This window comes from Hyla sarda, unplaced genomic scaffold, assembly GCF_029499605.1.
Source record: "Hyla sarda isolate aHylSar1 unplaced genomic scaffold, aHylSar1.hap1 scaffold_391, whole genome shotgun sequence".
Classification (NCBI taxonomy): Eukaryota; Metazoa; Chordata; class Amphibia; order Anura; family Hylidae; genus Hyla; species Hyla sarda.
Window position 1 is genome coordinate 1 of NW_026610408.1, and position 27,160 is coordinate 27,160.

Sequence of the window (27,160 nt, forward strand, 5' to 3'; positions counted from 1 at the left end):
GGAAGGAAGGCTGGCAGCCAACCAGCCTCCCATACACTTTCTGGGTGGGTGGCAGTCAGCCACCCATACATACATACAGCACAGGCTAAACCCACATCATCACTTAAAAAAAGGACAGGCGACCATTGCACTCTGATGGAGCATTTAGCAATGCAATCCATAGCCTGGCTTTTGCCTGAACCCCCATCACTCCTCCTCTTGCATATAAGACAATATTTCAGATCTGCATATGAAAACAACACGCCTACCTTTGTTGCACATAGCTGCCTGCCTGTCTCTAGTTACCCCACTGGCTGTAGCTGCGTCCCTTCCGACATGGAATAACACCAACTGTAACGATAAACTGAAAATTAACAGTATAAACCTGCATCATTTTGGACTCTGGTATTTGCTGAATCCGGGTGACCTGACAATCGATGGTGGTGCCGCTGGTGATTCTGGCCTTCTTGGAATCTGTTGGGCCTATGTGTTAGCTCACACATCACTTGGGTATCCATGGTAACTACCACAACATGGTCATCTGCAGTTTACATCTAGCCCGTGGCATTGAATGGCATTTTAAAAGTGCTAAGGGTCCTGGTGCAATAATCCTCCCATGAGGATCAGCCTCAACGGCTTTGTAGATTGCACTCATGTCAGCAACTCCATATACATTTTTTTTTCTTCATGCTTCTTTCTTCATCCTTTTTTCTTTCTGTCATTCAGACTTTCATTCATTCGATCTCTCTCACTCACTTGCTTTAACTCATTTGTTCTCACTCACTCACTCACTCACTCACTCAATCACTCACTCACTCATTCACTCTCACTCACTCTCACTCTCTCACTCACTCGCTCACTAAGTCAGTCTCTCTCTCTCTCTCTCTTTTTCTTTTTATATATATTTTTTTCCGTCTTCTTCTTCTTCTTCTTCTTCTTCAGACCCTGTCATAGCACTAATGCCTTTCCAATACCACCAGCAGATGGAGACACTCCATTGCAACATTGGTTGTGAGCAGCAGTTTCTAAAAACAAATGCCTCATGGCGGATTTCCCATCCATCAATGGATGGTAAATTTTGTTTTTATCATTCACTGACCACAGAAACCAATGCATGGTCAAGCAACAGCAATGACACACCCTTGTGTATAGGCATGAGACCCTCATGTCATTTAACAGGATTCAGCACCACCCACAAGACAGCTACCTGTCATGTCATGTCAAACCTGCACAGGTGTGCTAGATTATTATTATTTAGTTTTATTTTATTTTTTTACACCAATCAGTGTGCAAACATGGTCATTAAAACGCTAAATGAATAGACGTTCATAAACCAGTCAGTGCAACTCATCATTTTGGTCTCCAATTCTCAAACTCAAATTCTCACCCACGGAGGATTAAATGAGAATCTTTCTTGTTTAACACTGGAATGGGGTGGTGCACTGTTCACTACCCGAAGATACTGCCACATCGGGTCAATGCATAGGGCGACAGAAGCAAGCTTCCAAATCAGCTCCCTTTCTCAAAAATCCATTTAATTTATGGTCCCCAGATAGGGAACGTATGTATCAGTATGTGCTCACAAGTCACCCAAGTGCAAGTATTCACACAAAAAAAAACGTGCCTCAGGATGCGATCTGTCGCAAGATCCTTTCTTTTTTTACACTTGATCTAAGCCAAAAGGCCTAGAGGGGATAACCGGGAAAGGGGTGGACCCAACCATGTCCCCTTCATGAGCACTCACATTACTCATAGGAATGGAAGGAAGGCTGGCAGCCAACCAGCCTCCCATACACTTTCTGGGTGGGTGGCAGTCAGCCACCCATACATACATACAGCACAGGCTAAACCCACATCATCACTTAAAAAAAGGACAGGCGACCATTGCACTCTGATGGAGCATTTAGCAATGCAATCCATAGCCTGGCTTTTGCCTGAACCCCCATCACTCCTCCTCTTGCATATAAGACAATATTTCAGATCTGCATATGAAAACAACACGCCTACCTTTGTTGCACATAGCTGCCTGCCTGTCTCTAGTTACCCCACTGGCTGTAGCTGCGTCCCTTCCGACATGGAATAACACCAACTGTAACGATAAACTGAAAATTAACAGTATAAACCTGCATCATTTTGGACTCTGGTATTTGCTGAATCCGGGTGACCTGACAATCGATGGTGGTGCCGCTGGTGATTCTGGCCTTCTTGGAATCTGTTGGGCCTATGTGTTAGCTCACACATCACTTGGGTATCCATGGTAACTACCACAACATGGTCATCTGCAGTTTACATCTAGCCCGTGGCATTGAATGGCATTTTAAAAGTGCTAAGGGTCCTGGTGCAATAATCCTCCCATGAGGATCAGCCTCAACGGCTTTGTAGATTGCACTCATGTCAGCAACTCCATATACATTTTTTTTTCTTCATGCTTCTTTCTTCATCCTTTTTTCTTTCTGTCATTCAGACTTTCATTCATTCGATCTCTCTCACTCACTTGCTTTAACTCATTTGTTCTCACTCACTCACTCACTCACTCAATCACTCACTCACTCATTCACTCTCACTCACTCTCACTCTCTCACTCACTCGCTCACTAAGTCAGTCTCTCTCTCTCTCTCTCTTTTTCTTTTTATATATATTTTTTTCCGTCTTCTTCTTCTTCTTCTTCTTCTTCTTCTTCAGACCCTGTCATAGCACTAATGCCTTTCCAATACCACCAGCAGATGGAGACACTCCATTGCAACATTGGTTGTGAGCAGCAGTTTCTAAAAACAAATGCCTCATGGCGGATTTCCCATCCATCAATGGATGGTAAATTTTGTTTTTATCATTCACTGACCACAGAAACCAATGCATGGTCAAGCAACAGCAATGACACACCCTTGTGTATAGGCATGAGACCCTCATGTCATTTAACAGGATTCAGCACCACCCACAAGACAGCTACCTGTCATGTCATGTCAAACCTGCACAGGTGTGCTAGATTATTATTATTTAGTTTTATTTTATTTTTTTACACCAATCAGTGTGCAAACATGGTCATTAAAACGCTAAATGAATAGACGTTCATAAACCAGTCAGTGCAACTCATCATTTTGGTCTCCAATTCTCAAACTCAAATTCTCACCCACGGAGGATTAAATGAGAATCTTTCTTGTTTAACACTGGAATGGGGTGGTGCACTGTTCACTACCCGAAGATACTGCCACATCGGGTCAATGCATAGGGCGACAGAAGCAAGCTTCCAAATCAGCTCCCTTTCTCAAAAATCCATTTAATTTATGGTCCCCAGATAGGGAACGTATGTATCAGTATGTGCTCACAAGTCACCCAAGTGCAAGTATTCACACAAAAAAAAACGTGCCTCAGGATGCGATCTGTCGCAAGATCCTTTCTTTTTTTACACTTGATCTAAGCCAAAAGGCCTAGAGGGGATAACCGGGAAAGGGGTGGACCCAACCATGTCCCCTTCATGAGCACTCACATTACTCATAGGAATGGAAGGAAGGCTGGCAGCCAACCAGCCTCCCATACACTTTCTGGGTGGGTGGCAGTCAGCCACCCATACATACATACAGCACAGGCTAAACCCACATCATCACTTAAAAAAAGGACAGGCGACCATTGCACTCTGATGGAGCATTTAGCAATGCAATCCATAGCCTGGCTTTTGCCTGAACCCCCATCACTCCTCCTCTTGCATATAAGACAATATTTCAGATCTGCATATGAAAACAACACGCCTACCTTTGTTGCACATAGCTGCCTGCCTGTCTCTAGTTACCCCACTGGCTGTAGCTGCGTCCCTTCCGACATGGAATAACACCAACTGTAACGATAAACTGAAAATTAACAGTATAAACCTGCATCATTTTGGACTCTGGTATTTGCTGAATCCGGGTGACCTGACAATCGATGGTGGTGCCGCTGGTGATTCTGGCCTTCTTGGAATCTGTTGGGCCTATGTGTTAGCTCACACATCACTTGGGTATCCATGGTAACTACCACAACATGGTCATCTGCAGTTTACATCTAGCCCGTGGCATTGAATGGCATTTTAAAAGTGCTAAGGGTCCTGGTGCAATAATCCTCCCATGAGGATCAGCCTCAACGGCTTTGTAGATTGCACTCATGTCAGCAACTCCATATACATTTTTTTTTCTTCATGCTTCTTTCTTCATCCTTTTTTCTTTCTGTCATTCAGACTTTCATTCATTCGATCTCTCTCACTCACTTGCTTTAACTCATTTGTTCTCACTCACTCACTCACTCAATCACTCACTCACTCATTCACTCTCACTCACTCTCACTCTCTCACTCACTCGCTCACTAAGTCAGTCTCTCTCTCTCTCTCTCTTTTTCTTTTTATATATATTTTTTTCCGTCTTCTTCTTCTTCTTCTTCTTCTTCAGACCCTGTCATAGCACTAATGCCTTTCCAATACCACCAGCAGATGGAGACACTCCATTGCAACATTGGTTGTGAGCAGCAGTTTCTAAAAACAAATGCCTCATGGCGGATTTCCCATCCATCAATGGATGGTAAATTTTGTTTTTATCATTCACTGACCACAGAAACCAATGCATGGTCAAGCAACAGCAATGACACACCCTTGTGTATAGGCATGAGACCCTCATGTCATTTAACAGGATTCAGCACCACCCACAAGACAGCTACCTGTCATGTCATGTCAAACCTGCACAGGTGTGCTAGATTATTATTATTTAGTTTTATTTTATTTTTTTACACCAATCAGTGTGCAAACATGGTCATTAAAACGCTAAATGAATAGACGTTCATAAACCAGTCAGTGCAACTCATCATTTTGGTCTCCAATTCTCAAACTCAAATTCTCACCCACGGAGGATTAAATGAGAATCTTTCTTGTTTAACACTGGAATGGGGTGGTGCACTGTTCACTACCCGAAGATACTGCCACATCGGGTCAATGCATAGGGCGACAGAAGCAAGCTTCCAAATCAGCTCCCTTTCTCAAAAATCCATTTAATTTATGGTCCCCAGATAGGGAACGTATGTATCAGTATGTGCTCACAAGTCACCCAAGTGCAAGTATTCACACAAAAAAAAACGTGCCTCAGGATGCGATCTGTCGCAAGATCCTTTCTTTTTTTACACTTGATCTAAGCCAAAAGGCCTAGAGGGGATAACCGGGAAAGGGGTGGACCCAACCATGTCCCCTTCATGAGCACTCACATTACTCATAGGAATGGAAGGAAGGCTGGCAGCCAACCAGCCTCCCATACACTTTCTGGGTGGGTGGCAGTCAGCCACCCATACATACATACAGCACAGGCTAAACCCACATCATCACTTAAAAAAAGGACAGGCGACCATTGCACTCTGATGGAGCATTTAGCAATGCAATCCATAGCCTGGCTTTTGCCTGAACCCCCATCACTCCTCCTCTTGCATATAAGACAATATTTCAGATCTGCATATGAAAACAACACGCCTACCTTTGTTGCACATAGCTGCCTGCCTGTCTCTAGTTACCCCACTGGCTGTAGCTGCGTCCCTTCCGACATGGAATAACACCAACTGTAACGATAAACTGAAAATTAACAGTATAAACCTGCATCATTTTGGACTCTGGTATTTGCTGAATCCGGGTGACCTGACAATCGATGGTGGTGCCGCTGGTGATTCTGGCCTTCTTGGAATCTGTTGGGCCTATGTGTTAGCTCACACATCACTTGGGTATCCATGGTAACTACCACAACATGGTCATCTGCAGTTTACATCTAGCCCGTGGCATTGAATGGCATTTTAAAAGTGCTAAGGGTCCTGGTGCAATAATCCTCCCATGAGGATCAGCCTCAACGGCTTTGTAGATTGCACTCATGTCAGCAACTCCATATACATTTTTTTTTCTTCATGCTTCTTTCTTCATCCTTTTTTCTTTCTGTCATTCAGACTTTCATTCATTCGATCTCTCTCACTCACTTGCTTTAACTCATTTGTTCTCACTCACTCACTCACTCACTCAATCACTCACTCACTCATTCACTCTCACTCACTCTCACTCTCTCACTCACTCGCTCACTAAGTCAGTCTCTCTCTCTCTCTCTCTTTTTCTTTTTATATATATTTTTTTCCGTCTTCTTCTTCTTCTTCTTCTTCTTCTTCAGACCCTGTCATAGCACTAATGCCTTTCCAATACCACCAGCAGATGGAGACACTCCATTGCAACATTGGTTGTGAGCAGCAGTTTCTAAAAACAAATGCCTCATGGCGGATTTCCCATCCATCAATGGATGGTAAATTTTGTTTTTATCATTCACTGACCACAGAAACCAATGCATGGTCAAGCAACAGCAATGACACACCCTTGTGTATAGGCATGAGACCCTCATGTCATTTAACAGGATTCAGCACCACCCACAAGACAGCTACCTGTCATGTCATGTCAAACCTGCACAGGTGTGCTAGATTATTATTATTTAGTTTTATTTTATTTTTTTACACCAATCAGTGTGCAAACATGGTCATTAAAACGCTAAATGAATAGACGTTCATAAACCAGTCAGTGCAACTCATCATTTTGGTCTCCAATTCTCAAACTCAAATTCTCACCCACGGAGGATTAAATGAGAATCTTTCTTGTTTAACACTGGAATGGGGTGGTGCACTGTTCACTACCCGAAGATACTGCCACATCGGGTCAATGCATAGGGCGACAGAAGCAAGCTTCCAAATCAGCTCCCTTTCTCAAAAATCCATTTAATTTATGGTCCCCAGATAGGGAACGTATGTATCAGTATGTGCTCACAAGTCACCCAAGTGCAAGTATTCACACAAAAAAAAACGTGCCTCAGGATGCGATCTGTCGCAAGATCCTTTCTTTTTTTACACTTGATCTAAGCCAAAAGGCCTAGAGGGGATAACCGGGAAAGGGGTGGACCCAACCATGTCCCCTTCATGAGCACTCACATTACTCATAGGAATGGAAGGAAGGCTGGCAGCCAACCAGCCTCCCATACACTTTCTGGGTGGGTGGCAGTCAGCCACCCATACATACATACAGCACAGGCTAAACCCACATCATCACTTAAAAAAAGGACAGGCGACCATTGCACTCTGATGGAGCATTTAGCAATGCAATCCATAGCCTGGCTTTTGCCTGAACCCCCATCACTCCTCCTCTTGCATATAAGACAATATTTCAGATCTGCATATGAAAACAACACGCCTACCTTTGTTGCACATAGCTGCCTGCCTGTCTCTAGTTACCCCACTGGCTGTAGCTGCGTCCCTTCCGACATGGAATAACACCAACTGTAACGATAAACTGAAAATTAACAGTATAAACCTGCATCATTTTGGACTCTGGTATTTGCTGAATCCGGGTGACCTGACAATCGATGGTGGTGCCGCTGGTGATTCTGGCCTTCTTGGAATCTGTTGGGCCTATGTGTTAGCTCACACATCACTTGGGTATCCATGGTAACTACCACAACATGGTCATCTGCAGTTTACATCTAGCCCGTGGCATTGAATGGCATTTTAAAAGTGCTAAGGGTCCTGGTGCAATAATCCTCCCATGAGGATCAGCCTCAACGGCTTTGTAGATTGCACTCATGTCAGCAACTCCATATACATTTTTTTTTCTTCATGCTTCTTTCTTCATCCTTTTTTCTTTCTGTCATTCAGACTTTCATTCATTCGATCTCTCTCACTCACTTGCTTTAACTCATTTGTTCTCACTCACTCACTCACTCACTCAATCACTCACTCACTCATTCACTCTCACTCACTCTCACTCTCTCACTCACTCGCTCACTAAGTCAGTCTCTCTCTCTCTCTCTCTTTTTCTTTTTATATATATTTTTTTCCGTCTTCTTCTTCTTCTTCTTCTTCAGACCCTGTCATAGCACTAATGCCTTTCCAATACCACCAGCAGATGGAGACACTCCATTGCAACATTGGTTGTGAGCAGCAGTTTCTAAAAACAAATGCCTCATGGCGGATTTCCCATCCATCAATGGATGGTAAATTTTGTTTTTATCATTCACTGACCACAGAAACCAATGCATGGTCAAGCAACAGCAATGACACACCCTTGTGTATAGGCATGAGACCCTCATGTCATTTAACAGGATTCAGCACCACCCACAAGACAGCTACCTGTCATGTCATGTCAAACCTGCACAGGTGTGCTAGATTATTATTATTTAGTTTTATTTTATTTTTTTACACCAATCAGTGTGCAAACATGGTCATTAAAACGCTAAATGAATAGACGTTCATAAACCAGTCAGTGCAACTCATCATTTTGGTCTCCAATTCTCAAACTCAAATTCTCACCCACGGAGGATTAAATGAGAATCTTTCTTGTTTAACACTGGAATGGGGTGGTGCACTGTTCACTACCCGAAGATACTGCCACATCGGGTCAATGCATAGGGCGACAGAAGCAAGCTTCCAAATCAGCTCCCTTTCTCAAAAATCCATTTAATTTATGGTCCCCAGATAGGGAACGTATGTATCAGTATGTGCTCACAAGTCACCCAAGTGCAAGTATTCACACAAAAAAAAACGTGCCTAAGGATGCGATCTGTCGCAAGATCCTTTCTTTTTTTACACTTGATCTAAGCCAAAAGGCCTAGAGGGGATAACCGGGAAAGGGGTGGACCCAACCATGTCCCCTTCATGAGCACTCACATTACTCATAGGAATGGAAGGAAGGCTGGCAGCCAACCAGCCTCCCATACACTTTCTGGGTGGGTGGCAGTCAGCCACCCATACATACATACAGCACAGGCTAAACCCACATCATCACTTAAAAAAAGGACAGGCGACCATTGCACTCTGATGGAGCATTTAGCAATGCAATCCATAGCCTGGCTTTTGCCTGAACCCCCATCACTCCTCCTCTTGCATATAAGACAATATTTCAGATCTGCATATGAAAACAACACGCCTACCTTTGTTGCACATAGCTGCCTGCCTGTCTCTAGTTACCCCACTGGCTGTAGCTGCGTCCCTTCCGACATGGAATAACACCAACTGTAACGATAAACTGAAAATTAACAGTATAAACCTGCATCATTTTGGACTCTGGTATTTGCTGAATCCGGGTGACCTGACAATCGATGGTGGTGCCGCTGGTGATTCTGGCCTTCTTGGAATCTGTTGGGCCTATGTGTTAGCTCACACATCACTTGGGTATCCATGGTAACTACCACAACATGGTCATCTGCAGTTTACATCTAGCCCGTGGCATTGAATGGCATTTTAAAAGTGCTAAGGGTCCTGGTGCAATAATCCTCCCATGAGGATCAGCCTCAACGGCTTTGTAGATTGCACTCATGTCAGCAACTCCATATACATTTTTTTTTCTTCATGCTTCTTTCTTCATCCTTTTTTCTTTCTGTCATTCAGACTTTCATTCATTCGATCTCTCTCACTCACTTGCTTTAACTCATTTGTTCTCACTCACTCACTCACTCACTCACTCAATCACTCACTCACTCATTCACTCTCACTCACTCTCACTCTCTCACTCACTCGCTCACTAAGTCAGTCTCTCTCTCTCTCTCTCTTTTTCTTTTTATATATATTTTTTTCCGTCTTCTTCTTCTTCTTCTTCTTCTTCTTCTTCAGACCCTGTCATAGCACTAATGCCTTTCCAATACCACCAGCAGATGGAGACACTCCATTGCAACATTGGTTGTGAGCAGCAGTTTCTAAAAACAAATGCCTCATGGCGGATTTCCCATCCATCAATGGATGGTAAATTTTGTTTTTATCATTCACTGACCACAGAAACCAATGCATGGTCAAGCAACAGCAATGACACACCCTTGTGTATAGGCATGAGACCCTCATGTCATTTAACAGGATTCAGCACCACCCACAAGACAGCTACCTGTCATGTCATGTCAAACCTGCACAGGTGTGCTAGATTATTATTATTTAGTTTTATTTTATTTTTTTTACACCAATCAGTGTGCAAACATGGTCATTAAAACGCTAAATGAATAGACGTTCATAAACCAGTCAGTGCAACTCATCATTTTGGTCTCCAATTCTCAAACTCAAATTCTCACCCACGGAGGATTAAATGAGAATCTTTCTTGTTTAACACTGGAATGGGGTGGTGCACTGTTCACTACCCGAAGATACTGCCACATCGGGTCAATGCATAGGGCGACAGAAGCAAGCTTCCAAATCAGCTCCCTTTCTCAAAAATCCATTTAATTTATGGTCCCCAGATAGGGAACGTATGTATCAGTATGTGCTCACAAGTCACCCAAGTGCAAGTATTCACACAAAAAAAAAACGTGCCTCAGGATGCGATCTGTCGCAAGATCCTTTCTTTTTTTACACTTGATCTAAGCCAAAAGGCCTAGAGGGGATAACCGGGAAAGGGGTGGACCCAACCATGTCCCCTTCATGAGCACTCACATTACTCATAGGAATGGAAGGAAGGCTGGCAGCCAACCAGCCTCCCATACACTTTCTGGGTGGGTGGCAGTCAGCCACCCATACATACATACAGCACAGGCTAAACCCACATCATCACTTAAAAAAAGGACAGGCGACCATTGCACTCTGATGGAGCATTTAGCAATGCAATCCATAGCCTGGCTTTTGCCTGAACCCCCATCACTCCTCCTCTTGCATATAAGACAATATTTCAGATCTGCATATGAAAACAACACGCCTACCTTTGTTGCACATAGCTGCCTGCCTGTCTCTAGTTACCCCACTGGCTGTAGCTGCGTCCCTTCCGACATGGAATAACACCAACTGTAACGATAAACTGAAAATTAACAGTATAAACCTGCATCATTTTGGACTCTGGTATTTGCTGAATCCGGGTGACCTGACAATCGATGGTGGTGCCGCTGGTGATTCTGGCCTTCTTGGAATCTGTTGGGCCTATGTGTTAGCTCACACATCACTTGGGTATCCATGGTAACTACCACAACATGGTCATCTGCAGTTTACATCTAGCCCGTGGCATTGAATGGCATTTTAAAAGTGCTAAGGGTCCTGGTGCAATAATCCTCCCATGAGGATCAGCCTCAACGGCTTTGTAGATTGCACTCATGTCAGCAACTCCATATACATTTTTTTTTCTTCATGCTTCTTTCTTCATCCTTTTTTCTTTCTGTCATTCAGACTTTCATTCATTCGATCTCTCTCACTCACTTGCTTTAACTCATTTGTTCTCACTCACTCACTCACTCACTCAATCACTCACTCACTCATTCACTCTCACTCACTCTCACTCTCTCACTCACTCGCTCACTAAGTCAGTCTCTCTCTCTCTCTCTCTTTTTCTTTTTATATATATTTTTTTCCGTCTTCTTCTTCTTCTTCTTCTTCTTCTTCAGACCCTGTCATAGCACTAATGCCTTTCCAATACCACCAGCAGATGGAGACACTCCATTGCAACATTGGTTGTGAGCAGCAGTTTCTAAAAACAAATGCCTCATGGCGGATTTCCCATCCATCAATGGATGGTAAATTTTGTTTTTATCATTCACTGACCACAGAAACCAATGCATGGTCAAGCAACAGCAATGACACACCCTTGTGTATAGGCATGAGACCCTCATGTCATTTAACAGGATTCAGCACCACCCACAAGACAGCTACCTGTCATGTCATGTCAAACCTGCACAGGTGTGCTAGATTATTATTATTTAGTTTTATTTTATTTTTTTACACCAATCAGTGTGCAAACATGGTCATTAAAACGCTAAATGAATAGACGTTCATAAACCAGTCAGTGCAACTCATCATTTTGGTCTCCAATTCTCAAACTCAAATTCTCACCCACGGAGGATTAAATGAGAATCTTTCTTGTTTAACACTGGAATGGGGTGGTGCACTGTTCACTACCCGAAGATACTGCCACATCGGGTCAATGCATAGGGCGACAGAAGCAAGCTTCCAAATCAGCTCCCTTTCTCAAAAATCCATTTAATTTATGGTCCCCAGATAGGGAACGTATGTATCAGTATGTGCTCACAAGTCACCCAAGTGCAAGTATTCACACAAAAAAAAACGTGCCTCAGGATGCGATCTGTCGCAAGATCCTTTCTTTTTTTACACTTGATCTAAGCCAAAAGGCCTAGAGGGGATAACCGGGAAAGGGGTGGACCCAACCATGTCCCCTTCATGAGCACTCACATTACTCATAGGAATGGAAGGAAGGCTGGCAGCCAACCAGCCTCCCATACACTTTCTGGGTGGGTGGCAGTCAGCCACCCATACATACATACAGCACAGGCTAAACCCACATCATCACTTAAAAAAAGGACAGGCGACCATTGCACTCTGATGGAGCATTTAGCAATGCAATCCATAGCCTGGCTTTTGCCTGAACCCCCATCACTCCTCCTCTTGCATATAAGACAATATTTCAGATCTGCATATGAAAACAACACGCCTACCTTTGTTGCACATAGCTGCCTGCCTGTCTCTAGTTACCCCACTGGCTGTAGCTGCGTCCCTTCCGACATGGAATAACACCAACTGTAACGATAAACTGAAAATTAACAGTATAAACCTGCATCATTTTGGACTCTGGTATTTGCTGAATCCGGGTGACCTGACAATCGATGGTGGTGCCGCTGGTGATTCTGGCCTTCTTGGAATCTGTTGGGCCTATGTGTTAGCTCACACATCACTTGGGTATCCATGGTAACTACCACAACATGGTCATCTGCAGTTTACATCTAGCCCGTGGCATTGAATGGCATTTTAAAAGTGCTAAGGGTCCTGGTGCAATAATCCTCCCATGAGGATCAGCCTCAACGGCTTTGTAGATTGCACTCATGTCAGCAACTCCATATACATTTTTTTTTCTTCATGCTTCTTTCTTCATCCTTTTTTCTTTCTGTCATTCAGACTTTCATTCATTCGATCTCTCTCACTCACTTGCTTTAACTCATTTGTTCTCACTCACTCACTCACTCACTCAATCACTCACTCACTCATTCACTCTCACTCACTCTCACTCTCTCACTCACTCGCTCACTAAGTCAGTCTCTCTCTCTCTCTCTCTTTTTCTTTTTATATATATTTTTTTCCGTCTTCTTCTTCTTCTTCTTCTTCTTCTTCTTCAGACCCTGTCATAGCACTAATGCCTTTCCAATACCACCAGCAGATGGAGACACTCCATTGCAACATTGGTTGTGAGCAGCAGTTTCTAAAAACAAATGCCTCATGGCGGATTTCCCATCCATCAATGGATGGTAAATTTTGTTTTTATCATTCACTGACCACAGAAACCAATGCATGGTCAAGCAACAGCAATGACACACCCTTGTGTATAGGCATGAGACCCTCATGTCATTTAACAGGATTCAGCACCACCCACAAGACAGCTACCTGTCATGTCATGTCAAACCTGCACAGGTGTGCTAGATTATTATTATTTAGTTTTATTTTATTTTTTTACACCAATCAGTGTGCAAACATGGTCATTAAAACGCTAAATGAATAGACGTTCATAAACCAGTCAGTGCAACTCATCATTTTGGTCTCCAATTCTCAAACTCAAATTCTCACCCACGGAGGATTAAATGAGAATCTTTCTTGTTTAACACTGGAATGGGGTGGTGCACTGTTCACTACCCGAAGATACTGCCACATCGGGTCAATGCATAGGGCGACAGAAGCAAGCTTCCAAATCAGCTCCCTTTCTCAAAAATCCATTTAATTTATGGTCCCCAGATAGGGAACGTATGTATCAGTATGTGCTCACAAGTCACCCAAGTGCAAGTATTCACACAAAAAAAAACGTGCCTCAGGATGCGATCTGTCGCAAGATCCTTTCTTTTTTTACACTTGATCTAAGCCAAAAGGCCTAGAGGGGATAACCGGGAAAGGGGTGGACCCAACCATGTCCCCTTCATGAGCACTCACATTACTCATAGGAATGGAAGGAAGGCTGGCAGCCAACCAGCCTCCCATACACTTTCTGGGTGGGTGGCAGTCAGCCACCCATACATACATACAGCACAGGCTAAACCCACATCATCACTTAAAAAAAGGACAGGCGACCATTGCACTCTGATGGAGCATTTAGCAATGCAATCCATAGCCTGGCTTTTGCCTGAACCCCCATCACTCCTCCTCTTGCATATAAGACAATATTTCAGATCTGCATATGAAAACAACACGCCTACCTTTGTTGCACATAGCTGCCTGCCTGTCTCTAGTTACCCCACTGGCTGTAGCTGCGTCCCTTCCGACATGGAATAACACCAACTGTAACGATAAACTGAAAATTAACAGTATAAACCTGCATCATTTTGGACTCTGGTATTTGCTGAATCCGGGTGACCTGACAATCGATGGTGGTGCCGCTGGTGATTCTGGCCTTCTTGGAATCTGTTGGGCCTATGTGTTAGCTCACACATCACTTGGGTATCCATGGTAACTACCACAACATGGTCATCTGCAGTTTACATCTAGCCCGTGGCATTGAATGGCATTTTAAAAGTGCTAAGGGTCCTGGTGCAATAATCCTCCCATGAGGATCAGCCTCAACGGCTTTGTAGATTGCACTCATGTCAGCAACTCCATATACATTTTTTTTTCTTCATGCTTCTTTCTTCATCCTTTTTTCTTTCTGTCATTCAGACTTTCATTCATTCGATCTCTCTCACTCACTTGCTTTAACTCATTTGTTCTCACTCACTCACTCACTCACTCAATCACTCACTCACTCATTCACTCTCACTCACTCTCACTCTCTCACTCACTCGCTCACTAAGTCAGTCTCTCTCTCTCTCTCTCTTTTTCTTTTTATATATATTTTTTTCCGTCTTCTTCTTCTTCTTCTTCTTCAGACCCTGTCATAGCACTAATGCCTTTCCAATACCACCAGCAGATGGAGACACTCCATTGCAACATTGGTTGTGAGCAGCAGTTTCTAAAAACAAATGCCTCATGGCGGATTTCCCATCCATCAATGGATGGTAAATTTTGTTTTTATCATTCACTGACCACAGAAACCAATGCATGGTCAAGCAACAGCAATGACACACCCTTGTGTATAGGCATGAGACCCTCATGTCATTTAACAGGATTCAGCACCACCCACAAGACAGCTACCTGTCATGTCATGTCAAACCTGCACAGGTGTGCTAGATTATTATTATTTAGTTTTATTTTATTTTTTTACACCAATCAGTGTGCAAACATGGTCATTAAAACGCTAAATGAATAGACGTTCATAAACCAGTCAGTGCAACTCATCATTTTGGTCTCCAATTCTCAAACTCAAATTCTCACCCACGGAGGATTAAATGAGAATCTTTCTTGTTTAACACTGGAATGGGGTGGTGCACTGTTCACTACCCGAAGATACTGCCACATCGGGTCAATGCATAGGGCGACAGAAGCAAGCTTCCAAATCAGCTCCCTTTCTCAAAAATCCATTTAATTTATGGTCCCCAGATAGGGAACGTATGTATCAGTATGTGCTCACAAGTCACCCAAGTGCAAGTATTCACACAAAAAAAAACGTGCCTAAGGATGCGATCTGTCGCAAGATCCTTTCTTTTTTTACACTTGATCTAAGCCAAAAGGCCTAGAGGGGATAACCGGGAAAGGGGTGGACCCAACCATGTCCCCTTCATGAGCACTCACATTACTCATAGGAATGGAAGGAAGGCTGGCAGCCAACCAGCCTCCCATACACTTTCTGGGTGGGTGGCAGTCAGCCACCCATACATACATACAGCACAGGCTAAACCCACATCATCACTTAAAAAAAGGACAGGCGACCATTGCACTCTGATGGAGCATTTAGCAATGCAATCCATAGCCTGGCTTTTGCCTGAACCCCCATCACTCCTCCTCTTGCATATAAGACAATATTTCAGATCTGCATATGAAAACAACACGCCTACCTTTGTTGCACATAGCTGCCTGCCTGTCTCTAGTTACCCCACTGGCTGTAGCTGCGTCCCTTCCGACATGGAATAACACCAACTGTAACGATAAACTGAAAATTAACAGTATAAACCTGCATCATTTTGGACTCTGGTATTTGCTGAATCCGGGTGACCTGACAATCGATGGTGGTGCCGCTGGTGATTCTGGCCTTCTTGGAATCTGTTGGGCCTATGTGTTAGCTCACACATCACTTGGGTATCCATGGTAACTACCACAACATGGTCATCTGCAGTTTACATCTAGCCCGTGGCATTGAATGGCATTTTAAAAGTGCTAAGGGTCCTGGTGCAATAATCCTCCCATGAGGATCAGCCTCAACGGCTTTGTAGATTGCACTCATGTCAGCAACTCCATATACATTTTTTTTTCTTCATGCTTCTTTCTTCATCCTTTTTTCTTTCTGTCATTCAGACTTTCATTCATTCGATCTCTCTCACTCACTTGCTTTAACTCATTTGTTCTCACTCACTCACTCACTCACTCACTCAATCACTCACTCACTCATTCACTCTCACTCACTCTCACTCTCTCACTCACTCGCTCACTAAGTCAGTCTCTCTCTCTCTCTCTCTTTTTCTTTTTATATATATTTTTTTCCGTCTTCTTCTTCTTCTTCTTCTTCTTCTTCTTCAGACCCTGTCATAGCACTAATGCCTTTCCAATACCACCAGCAGATGGAGACACTCCATTGCAACATTGGTTGTGAGCAGCAGTTTCTAAAAACAAATGCCTCATGGCGGATTTCCCATCCATCAATGGATGGTAAATTTTGTTTTTATCATTCACTGACCACAGAAACCAATGCATGGTCAAGCAACAGCAATGACACACCCTTGTGTATAGGCATGAGACCCTCATGTCATTTAACAGGATTCAGCACCACCCACAAGACAGCTACCTGTCATGTCATGTCAAACCTGCACAGGTGTGCTAGATTATTATTATTTAGTTTTATTTTATTTTTTTTACACCAATCAGTGTGCAAACATGGTCATTAAAACGCTAAATGAATAGACGTTCATAAACCAGTCAGTGCAACTCATCATTTTGGTCTCCAATTCTCAAACTCAAATTCTCACCCACGGAGGATTAAATGAGAATCTTTCTTGTTTAACACTGGAATGGGGTGGTGCACTGTTCACTACCCGAAGATACTGCCACATCGGGTCAATGCATAGGGCGACAGAAGCAAGCTTCCAAATCAGCTCCCTTTCTCAAAAATCCATTTAATTTATGGTCCCCAGATAGGGAACGTATGTATCAGTATGTGCTCACAAGTCACCCAAGTGCAAGTATTCACACAAAAAAAAAACGTGCCTCAGGATGCGATCTGTCGCAAGATCCTTTCTTTTTTTACACTTGATCTAAGCCAAAAGGCCTAGAGGGGATAACCGGGAAAGGGGTGGACCCAACCATGTCCCCTTCATGAGCACTCACATTACTCATAGGAATGGAAGGAAGGCTGGCAGCCAACCAGCCTCCCATACACTTTCTGGGTGGGTGGCAGTCAGCCACCCATACATACATACAGCACAGGCTAAACCCACATCATCACTTAAAAAAAGGACAGGCGACCATTGCACTCTGATGGAGCATTTAGCAATGCAATCCATAGCCTGGCTTTTGCCTGAACCCCCATCACTCCTCCTCTTGCATATAAGACAATATTTCAGATCTGCATATGAAAACAACACGCCTACCTTTGTTGCACATAGCTGCCTGCCTGTCTCTAGTTACCCCACTGGCTGTAGCTGCGTCCCTTCCGACATGGAATAACACCAACTGTAACGATAAACTGAAAATTAACAGTATAAACCTGCATCATTTTGGACTCTGGTATTTGCTGAATCCGGGTGACCTGACAATCGATGGTGGTGCCGCTGGTGATTCTGGCCTTCTTGGAATCTGTTGGGCCTATGTGTTAGCTCACACATCACTTGGGTATCCATGGTAACTACCACAACATGGTCATCTGCAGTTTACATCTAGCCCGTGGCATTGAATGGCATTTTAAAAGTGCTAAGGGTCCTGGTGCAATAATCCTCCCATGAGGATCAGCCTCAACGGCTTTGTAGATTGCACTCATGTCAGCAACTCCATATACATTTTTTTTTCTTCATGCTTCTTTCTTCATCCTTTTTTCTTTCTGTCATTCAGACTTTCATTCATTCGATCTCTCTCACTCACTTGCTTTAACTCATTTGTTCTCACTCACTCACTCACTCACTCAATCACTCACTCACTCATTCACTCTCACTCACTCTCACTCTCTCACTCACTCGCTCACTAAGTCAGTCTCTCTCTCTCTCTCTCTTTTTCTTTTTATATATATTTTTTTCCGTCTTCTTCTTCTTCTTCTTCTTCTTCTTCAGACCCTGTCATAGCACTAATGCCTTTCCAATACCACCAGCAGATGGAGACACTCCATTGCAACATTGGTTGTGAGCAGCAGTTTCTAAAAACAAATGCCTCATGGCGGATTTCCCATCCATCAATGGATGGTAAATTTTGTTTTTATCATTCACTGACCACAGAAACCAATGCATGGTCAAGCAACAGCAATGACACACCCTTGTGTATAGGCATGAGACCCTCATGTCATTTAACAGGATTCAGCACCACCCACAAGACAGCTACCTGTCATGTCATGTCAAACCTGCACAGGTGTGCTAGATTATTATTATTTAGTTTTATTTTATTTTTTTACACCAATCAGTGTGCAAACATGGTCATTAAAACGCTAAATGAATAGACGTTCATAAACCAGTCAGTGCAACTCATCATTTTGGTCTCCAATTCTCAAACTCAAATTCTCACCCACGGAGGATTAAATGAGAATCTTTCTTGTTTAACACTGGAATGGGGTGGTGCACTGTTCACTACCCGAAGATACTGCCACATCGGGTCAATGCATAGGGCGACAGAAGCAAGCTTCCAAATCAGCTCCCTTTCTCAAAAATCCATTTAATTTATGGTCCCCAGATAGGGAACGTATGTATCAGTATGTGCTCACAAGTCACCCAAGTGCAAGTATTCACACAAAAAAAAACGTGCCTCAGGATGCGATCTGTCGCAAGATCCTTTCTTTTTTTACACTTGATCTAAGCCAAAAGGCCTAGAGGGGATAACCGGGAAAGGGGTGGACCCAACCATGTCCCCTTCATGAGCACTCACATTACTCATAGGAATGGAAGGAAGGCTGGCAGCCAACCAGCCTCCCATACACTTTCTGGGTGGGTGGCAGTCAGCCACCCATACATACATACAGCACAGGCTAAACCCACATCATCACTTAAAAAAAGGACAGGCGACCATTGCACTCTGATGGAGCATTTAGCAATGCAATCCATAGCCTGGCTTTTGCCTGAACCCCCATCACTCCTCCTCTTGCATATAAGACAATATTTCAGATCTGCATATGAAAACAACACGCCTACCTTTGTTGCACATAGCTGCCTGCCTGTCTCTAGTTACCCCACTGGCTGTAGCTGCGTCCCTTCCGACATGGAATAACACCAACTGTAACGATAAACTGAAAATTAACAGTATAAACCTGCATCATTTTGGACTCTGGTATTTGCTGAATCCGGGTGACCTGACAATCGATGGTGGTGCCGCTGGTGATTCTGGCCTTCTTGGAATCTGTTGGGCCTATGTGTTAGCTCACACATCACTTGGGTATCCATGGTAACTACCACAACATGGTCATCTGCAGTTTACATCTAGCCCGTGGCATTGAATGGCATTTTAAAAGTGCTAAGGGTCCTGGTGCAATAATCCTCCCATGAGGATCAGCCTCAACGGCTTTGTAGATTGCACTCATGTCAGCAACTCCATATACATTTTTTTTTCTTCATGCTTCTTTCTTCATCCTTTTTTCTTTCTGTCATTCAGACTTTCATTCATTCGATCTCTCTCACTCACTTGCTTTAACTCATTTGTTCTCACTCACTCACTCACTCACTCAATCACTCACTCACTCATTCACTCTCACTCACTCTCACTCTCTCACTCACTCGCTCACTAAGTCAGTCTCTCTCTCTCTCTCTCTTTTTCTTTTTATATATATTTTTTTCCGTCTTCTTCTTCTTCTTCTTCTTCTTCTTCTTCTTCAGACCCTGTCATAGCACTAATGCCTTTCCAATACCACCAGCAGATGGAGACACTCCATTGCAACATTGGTTGTGAGCAGCAGTTTCTAAAAACAAATGCCTCATGGCGGATTTCCCATCCATCAATGGATGGTAAATTTTGTTTTTATCATTCACTGACCACAGAAACCAATGCATGGTCAAGCAACAGCAATGACACACCCTTGTGTATAGGCATGAGACCCTCATGTCATTTAACAGGATTCAGCACCACCCACAAGACAGCTACCTGTCATGTCATGTCAAACCTGCACAGGTGTGCTAGATTATTATTATTTAGTTTTATTTTATTTTTTTACACCAATCAGTGTGCAAACATGGTCATTAAAACGCTAAATGAATAGACGTTCATAAACCAGTCAGTGCAACTCATCATTTTGGTCTCCAATTCTCAAACTCAAATTCTCACCCACGGAGGATTAAATGAGAATCTTTCTTGTTTAACACTGGAATGGGGTGGTGCACTGTTCACTACCCGAAGATACTGCCACATCGGGTCAATGCATAGGGCGACAGAAGCAAGCTTCCAAATCAGCTCCCTTTCTCAAAAATCCATTTAATTTATGGTCCCCAGATAGGGAACGTATGTATCAGTATGTGCTCACAAGTCACCCAAGTGCAAGTATTCACACAAAAAAAAACGTGCCTCAGGATGCGATCTGTCGCAAGATCCTTTCTTTTTTTACACTTGATCTAAGCCAAAAGGCCTAGAGGGGATAACCGGGAAAGGGGTGGACCCAACCATGTCCCCTTCATGAGCACTCACATTACTCATAGGAATGGAAGGAAGGCTGGCAGCCAACCAGCCTCCCATACACTTTCTGGGTGGGTGGCAGTCAGCCACCCATACATACATACAGCACAGGCTAAACCCACATCATCACTTAAAAAAAGGACAGGCGACCATTGCACTCTGATGGAGCATTTAGCAATGCAATCCATAGCCTGGCTTTTGCCTGAACCCCCATCACTCCTCCTCTTGCATATAAGACAATATTTCAGATCTGCATATGAAAACAACACGCCTACCTTTGTTGCACATAGCTGCCTGCCTGTCTCTAGTTACCCCACTGGCTGTAGCTGCGTCCCTTCCGACATGGAATAACACCAACTGTAACGATAAACTGAAAATTAACAGTATAAACCTGCATCATTTTGGACTCTGGTATTTGCTGAATCCGGGTGACCTGACAATCGATGGTGGTGCCGCTGGTGATTCTGGCCTTCTTGGAATCTGTTGGGCCTATGTGTTAGCTCACACATCACTTGGGTATCCATGGTAACTACCACAACATGGTCATCTGCAGTTTACATCTAGCCCGTGGCATTGAATGGCATTTTAAAAGTGCTAAGGGTCCTGGTGCAATAATCCTCCCATGAGGATCAGCCTCAACGGCTTTGTAGATTGCACTCATGTCAGCAACTCCATATACATTTTTTTTTCTTCATGCTTCTTTCTTCATCCTTTTTTCTTTCTGTCATTCAGACTTTCATTCATTCGATCTCTCTCACTCACTTGCTTTAACTCATTTGTTCTCACTCACTCACTCACTCACTCAATCACTCACTCACTCATTCACTCTCACTCACTCTCACTCTCTCACTCACTCGCTCACTAAGTCAGTCTCTCTCTCTCTCTCTCTTTTTCTTTTTATATATATTTTTTTCCGTCTTCTTCTTCTTCTTCTTCTTCTTCAGACCCTGTCATAGCACTAATGCCTTTCCAATACCACCAGCAGATGGAGACACTCCATTGCAACATTGGTTGTGAGCAGCAGTTTCTAAAAACAAATGCCTCATGGCGGATTTCCCATCCATCAATGGATGGTAAATTTTGTTTTTATCATTCACTGACCACAGAAACCAATGCATGGTCAAGCAACAGCAATGACACACCCTTGTGTATAGGCATGAGACCCTCATGTCATTTAACAGGATTCAGCACCACCCACAAGACTGCTACCTGTCATGTCATGTCAAACCTGCACAGGTGTGCTAGATTATTATTATTTAGTTTTATTTTATTTTTTTACACCAATCAGTGTGCAAACATGGTCATTAAAACGCTAAATGAATAGACGTTCATAAACCAGTCAGTGCAACTCATCATTTTGGTCTCCAATTCTCAAACTCAAATTCTCACCCACGGAGGATTAAATGAGAATCTTTCTTGTTTAACACTGGAATGGGGTGGTGCACTGTTCACTACCCGAAGATACTGCCACATCGGGTCAATGCATAGGGCGACAGAAGCAAGCTTCCAAATCAGCTCCCTTTCTCAAAAATCCATTTAATTTATGGTCCCCAGATAGGGAACGTATGTATCAGTATGTGCTCACAAGTCACCCAAGTGCAAGTATTCACACAAAAAAAAACGTGCCTCAGGATGCGATCTGTCGCAAGATCCTTTCTTTTTTTACACTTGATCTAAGCCAAAAGGCCTAGAGGGGATAACCGGGAAAGGGGTGGACCCAACCATGTCCCCTTCATGAGCACTCACATTACTCATAGGAATGGAAGGAAGGCTGGCAGCCAACCAGCCTCCCATACACTTTCTGGGTGGGTGGCAGTCAGCCACCCATACATACATACAGCACAGGCTAAACCCACATCATCACTTAAAAAAAGGACAGGCGACCATTGCACTCTGATGGAGCATTTAGCAATGCAATCCATAGCCTGGCTTTTGCCTGAACCCCCATCACTCCTCCTCTTGCATATAAGACAATATTTCAGATCTGCATATGAAAACAACACGCCTACCTTTGTTGCACATAGCTGCCTGCCTGTCTCTAGTTACCCCACTGGCTGTAGCTGCGTCCCTTCCGACATGGAATAACACCAACTGTAACGATAAACTGAAAATTAACAGTATAAACCTGCATCATTTTGGACTCTGGTATTTGCTGAATCCGGGTGACCTGACAATCGATGGTGGTGCCGCTGGTGATTCTGGCCTTCTTGGAATCTGTTGGGCCTATGTGTTAGCTCACACATCACTTGGGTATCCATGGTAACTACCACAACATGGTCATCTGCAGTTTACATCTAGCCCGTGGCATTGAATGGCATTTTAAAAGTGCTAAGGGTCCTGGTGCAATAATCCTCCCATGAGGATCAGCCTCAACGGCTTTGTAGATTGCACTCATGTCAGCAACTCCATATACATTTTTTTTTCTTCATGCTTCTTTCTTCATCCTTTTTTCTTTCTGTCATTCAGACTTTCATTCATTCGATCTCTCTCACTCACTTGCTTTAACTCATTTGTTCTCACTCACTCACTCACTCACTCACTCACTCAATCACTCACTCACTCATTCACTCTCACTCACTCTCACTCTCTCACTCACTCGCTCACTAAGTCAGTCTCTCTCTCTCTCTCTCTTTTTCTTTTTATATATATTTTTTTCCGTCTTCTTCTTCTTCTTCTTCTTCAGACCCTGTCATAGCACTAATGCCTTTCCAATACCACCAGCAGATGGAGACACTCCATTGCAACATTGGTTGTGAGCAGCAGTTTCTAAAAACAAATGCCTCATGGCGGATTTCCCATCCATCAATGGATGGTAAATTTTGTTTTTATCATTCACTGACCACAGAAACCAATGCATGGTCAAGCAACAGCAATGACACACCCTTGTGTATAGGCATGAGACCCTCATGTCATTTAACAGGATTCAGCACCACCCACAAGACAGCTACCTGTCATGTCATGTCAAACCTGCACAGGTGTGCTAGATTATTATTATTTAGTTTTATTTTATTTTTTTACACCAATCAGTGTGCAAACATGGTCATTAAAACGCTAAATGAATAGACGTTCATAAACCAGTCAGTGCAACTCATCATTTTGGTCTCCAATTCTCAAACTCAAATTCTCACCCACGGAGGATTAAATGAGAATCTTTCTTGTTTAACACTGGAATGGGGTGGTGCACTGTTCACTACCCGAAGATACTGCCACATCGGGTCAATGCATAGGGCGACAGAAGCAAGCTTCCAAATCAGCTCCCTTTCTCAAAAATCCATTTAATTTATGGTCCCCAGATAGGGAACGTATGTATCAGTATGTGCTCACAAGTCACCCAAGTGCAAGTATTCACACAAAAAAAAACGTGCCTCAGGATGCGATCTGTCGCAAGATCCTTTCTTTTTTTACACTTGATCTAAGCCAAAAGGCCTAGAGGGGATAACCGGGAAAGGGGTGGACCCAACCATGTCCCCTTCATGAGCACTCACATTACTCATAGGAATGGAAGGAAGGCTGGCAGCCAACCAGCCTCCCATACACTTTCTGGGTGGGTGGCAGTCAGCCACCCATACATACATACAGCACAGGCTAAACCCACATCATCACTTAAAAAAAGGACAGGCGACCATTGCACTCTGATGGAGCATTTAGCAATGCAATCCATAGCCTGGCTTTTGCCTGAACCCCCATCACTCCTCCTCTTGCATATAAGACAATATTTCAGATCTGCATATGAAAACAACACGCCTACCTTTGTTGCACATAGCTGCCTGCCTGTCTCTAGTTACCCCACTGGCTGTAGCTGCGTCCCTTCCGACATGGAATAACACCAACTGTAACGATAAACTGAAAATTAACAGTATAAACCTGCATCATTTTGGACTCTGGTATTTGCTGAATCCGGGTGACCTGACAATCGATGGTGGTGCCGCTGGTGATTCTGGCCTTCTTGGAATCTGTTGGGCCTATGTGTTAGCTCACACATCACTTGGGTATCCATGGTAACTACCACAACATGGTCATCTGCAGTTTACATCTAGCCCGTGGCATTGAATGGCATTTTAAAAGTGCTAAGGGTCCTGGTGCAATAATCCTCCCATGAGGATCAGCCTCAACGGCTTTGTAGATTGCACTCATGTCAGCAACTCCATATACATTTTTTTTTCTTCATGCTTCTTTCTTCATCCTTTTTTCTTTCTGTCATTCAGACTTTCATTCATTCGATCTCTCTCACTCACTTGCTTTAACTCATTTGTTCTCACTCACTCACTCACTCACTCAATCACTCACTCACTCATTCACTCTCACTCACTCTCACTCTCTCACTCACTCGCTCACTAAGTCAGTCTCTCTCTCTCTCTCTTTTTCTTTTTATATATATTTTTTTCCGTCTTCTTCTTCTTCTTCTTCTTCTTCTTCTTCTTCTTCAGACCCTGTCATAGCACTAATGCCTTTCCAATACCACCAGCAGATGGAGACACTCCATTGCAACATTGGTTGTGAGCAGCAGTTTCTAAAAACAAATGCCTCATGGCGGATTTCCCATCCATCAATGGATGGTAAATTTTGTTTTTATCATTCACTGACCACAGAAACCAATGCATGGTCAAGCAACAGCAATGACACACCCTTGTGTATAGGCATGAGACCCTCATGTCATTTAACAGGATTCAGCACCACCCACAAGACAGCTACCTGTCATGTCATGTCAAACCTGCACAGGTGTGCTAGATTATTATTATTTAGTTTTATTTTATTTTTTTACACCAATCAGTGTGCAAACATGGTCATTAAAACGCTAAATGAATAGACGTTCATAAACCAGTCAGTGCAACTCATCATTTTGGTCTCCAATTCTCAAACTCAAATTCTCACCCACGGAGGATTAAATGAGAATCTTTCTTGTTTAACACTGGAATGGGGTGGTGCACTGTTCACTACCCGAAGATACTGCCACATCGGGTCAATGCATAGGGCGACAGAAGCAAGCTTCCAAATCAGCTCCCTTTCTCAAAAATCCATTTAATTTATGGTCCCCAGATAGGGAACGTATGTATCAGTATGTGCTCACAAGTCACCCAAGTGCAAGTATTCACACAAAAAAAAACGTGCCTCAGGATGCGATCTGTCGCAAGATCCTTTCTTTTTTTACACTTGATCTAAGCCAAAAGGCCTAGAGGGGATAACCGGGAAAGGGGTGGACCCAACCATGTCCCCTTCATGAGCACTCACATTACTCATAGGAATGGAAGGAAGGCTGGCAGCCAACCAGCCTCCCATACACTTTCTGGGTGGGTGGCAGTCAGCCACCCATACATACATACAGCACAGGCTAAACCCACATCATCACTTAAAAAAAGGACAGGCGACCATTGCACTCTGATGGAGCATTTAGCAATGCAATCCATAGCCTGGCTTTTGCCTGAACCCCCATCACTCCTCCTCTTGCATATAAGACAATATTTCAGATCTGCATATGAAAACAACACGCCTACCTTTGTTGCACATAGCTGCCTGCCTGTCTCTAGTTACCCCACTGGCTGTAGCTGCGTCCCTTCCGACATGGAATAACACCAACTGTAACGATAAACTGAAAATTAACAGTATAAACCTGCATCATTTTGGACTCTGGTATTTGCTGAATCCGGGTGACCTGACAATCGATGGTGGTGCCGCTGGTGATTCTGGCCTTCTTGGAATCTGTTGGGCCTATGTGTTAGCTCACACATCACTTGGGTATCCATGGTAACTACCACAACATGGTCATCTGCAGTTTACATCTAGCCCGTGGCATTGAATGGCATTTTAAAAGTGCTAAGGGTCCTGGTGCAATAATCCTCCCATGAGGATCAGCCTCAACGGCTTTGTAGATTGCACTCATGTCAGCAACTCCATATACATTTTTTTTTCTTCATGCTTCTTTCTTCATCCTTTTTTCTTTCTGTCATTCAGACTTTCATTCATTCGATCTCTCTCACTCACTTGCTTTAACTCATTTGTTCTCACTCACTCACTCACTCACTCAATCACTCACTCACTCATTCACTCTCACTCACTCTCACTCTCTCACTCACTCGCTCACTAAGTCAGTCTCTCTCTCTCTCTCTCTCTTTTTCTTTTTATATATATTTTTTTCCGTCTTCTTCTTCTTCTTCTTCTTCTTCTTCAGACCCTGTCATAGCACTAATGCCTTTCCAATACCACCAGCAGATGGAGACACTCCATTGCAACATTGGTTGTGAGCAGCAGTTTCTAAAAACAAATGCCTCATGGCGGATTTCCCATCCATCAATGGATGGTAAATTTTGTTTTTATCATTCACTGACCACAGAAA

The 27,160-nt window shown here is 43.4% G+C and overlaps 15 pseudogenes; all 15 read right to left on the minus strand.

The window, feature by feature from the left end:
- Nucleotides 1-1,411: 1,411 nt before the first annotated feature.
- Nucleotides 1,412-1,675, minus strand: LOC130332845 (U2 spliceosomal RNA; annotated as a pseudogene).
- A 1,476-nt stretch (nucleotides 1,676-3,151) lies between these two features.
- On the minus strand, nucleotides 3,152-3,415 carry LOC130332858 (U2 spliceosomal RNA; annotated as a pseudogene).
- Nucleotides 3,416-4,881: 1,466 nt separating this feature from the next.
- On the minus strand, nucleotides 4,882-5,145 carry LOC130332870 (U2 spliceosomal RNA; annotated as a pseudogene).
- A 1,473-nt stretch (nucleotides 5,146-6,618) lies between these two features.
- On the minus strand, nucleotides 6,619-6,882 carry LOC130332882 (U2 spliceosomal RNA; annotated as a pseudogene).
- A 1,467-nt stretch (nucleotides 6,883-8,349) lies between these two features.
- LOC130332962 (U2 spliceosomal RNA) lies at nucleotides 8,350-8,613 on the minus strand (annotated as a pseudogene).
- A 1,481-nt stretch (nucleotides 8,614-10,094) lies between these two features.
- LOC130332897 (U2 spliceosomal RNA) lies at nucleotides 10,095-10,359 on the minus strand (annotated as a pseudogene).
- Nucleotides 10,360-11,832: 1,473 nt separating this feature from the next.
- LOC130332894 (U2 spliceosomal RNA) lies at nucleotides 11,833-12,096 on the minus strand (annotated as a pseudogene).
- Nucleotides 12,097-13,572: 1,476 nt separating this feature from the next.
- On the minus strand, nucleotides 13,573-13,836 carry LOC130332906 (U2 spliceosomal RNA; annotated as a pseudogene).
- Nucleotides 13,837-15,303: 1,467 nt separating this feature from the next.
- On the minus strand, nucleotides 15,304-15,567 carry LOC130332974 (U2 spliceosomal RNA; annotated as a pseudogene).
- Nucleotides 15,568-17,048: 1,481 nt separating this feature from the next.
- LOC130332898 (U2 spliceosomal RNA) lies at nucleotides 17,049-17,313 on the minus strand (annotated as a pseudogene).
- A 1,473-nt stretch (nucleotides 17,314-18,786) lies between these two features.
- On the minus strand, nucleotides 18,787-19,050 carry LOC130332918 (U2 spliceosomal RNA; annotated as a pseudogene).
- Nucleotides 19,051-20,529: 1,479 nt separating this feature from the next.
- Nucleotides 20,530-20,793, minus strand: LOC130332931 (U2 spliceosomal RNA; annotated as a pseudogene).
- A 1,470-nt stretch (nucleotides 20,794-22,263) lies between these two features.
- Nucleotides 22,264-22,527, minus strand: LOC130332939 (U2 spliceosomal RNA; annotated as a pseudogene).
- A 1,475-nt stretch (nucleotides 22,528-24,002) lies between these two features.
- LOC130332940 (U2 spliceosomal RNA) lies at nucleotides 24,003-24,266 on the minus strand (annotated as a pseudogene).
- A 1,480-nt stretch (nucleotides 24,267-25,746) lies between these two features.
- Nucleotides 25,747-26,010, minus strand: LOC130332941 (U2 spliceosomal RNA; annotated as a pseudogene).
- Nucleotides 26,011-27,160: the final 1,150 nt, after the last annotated feature.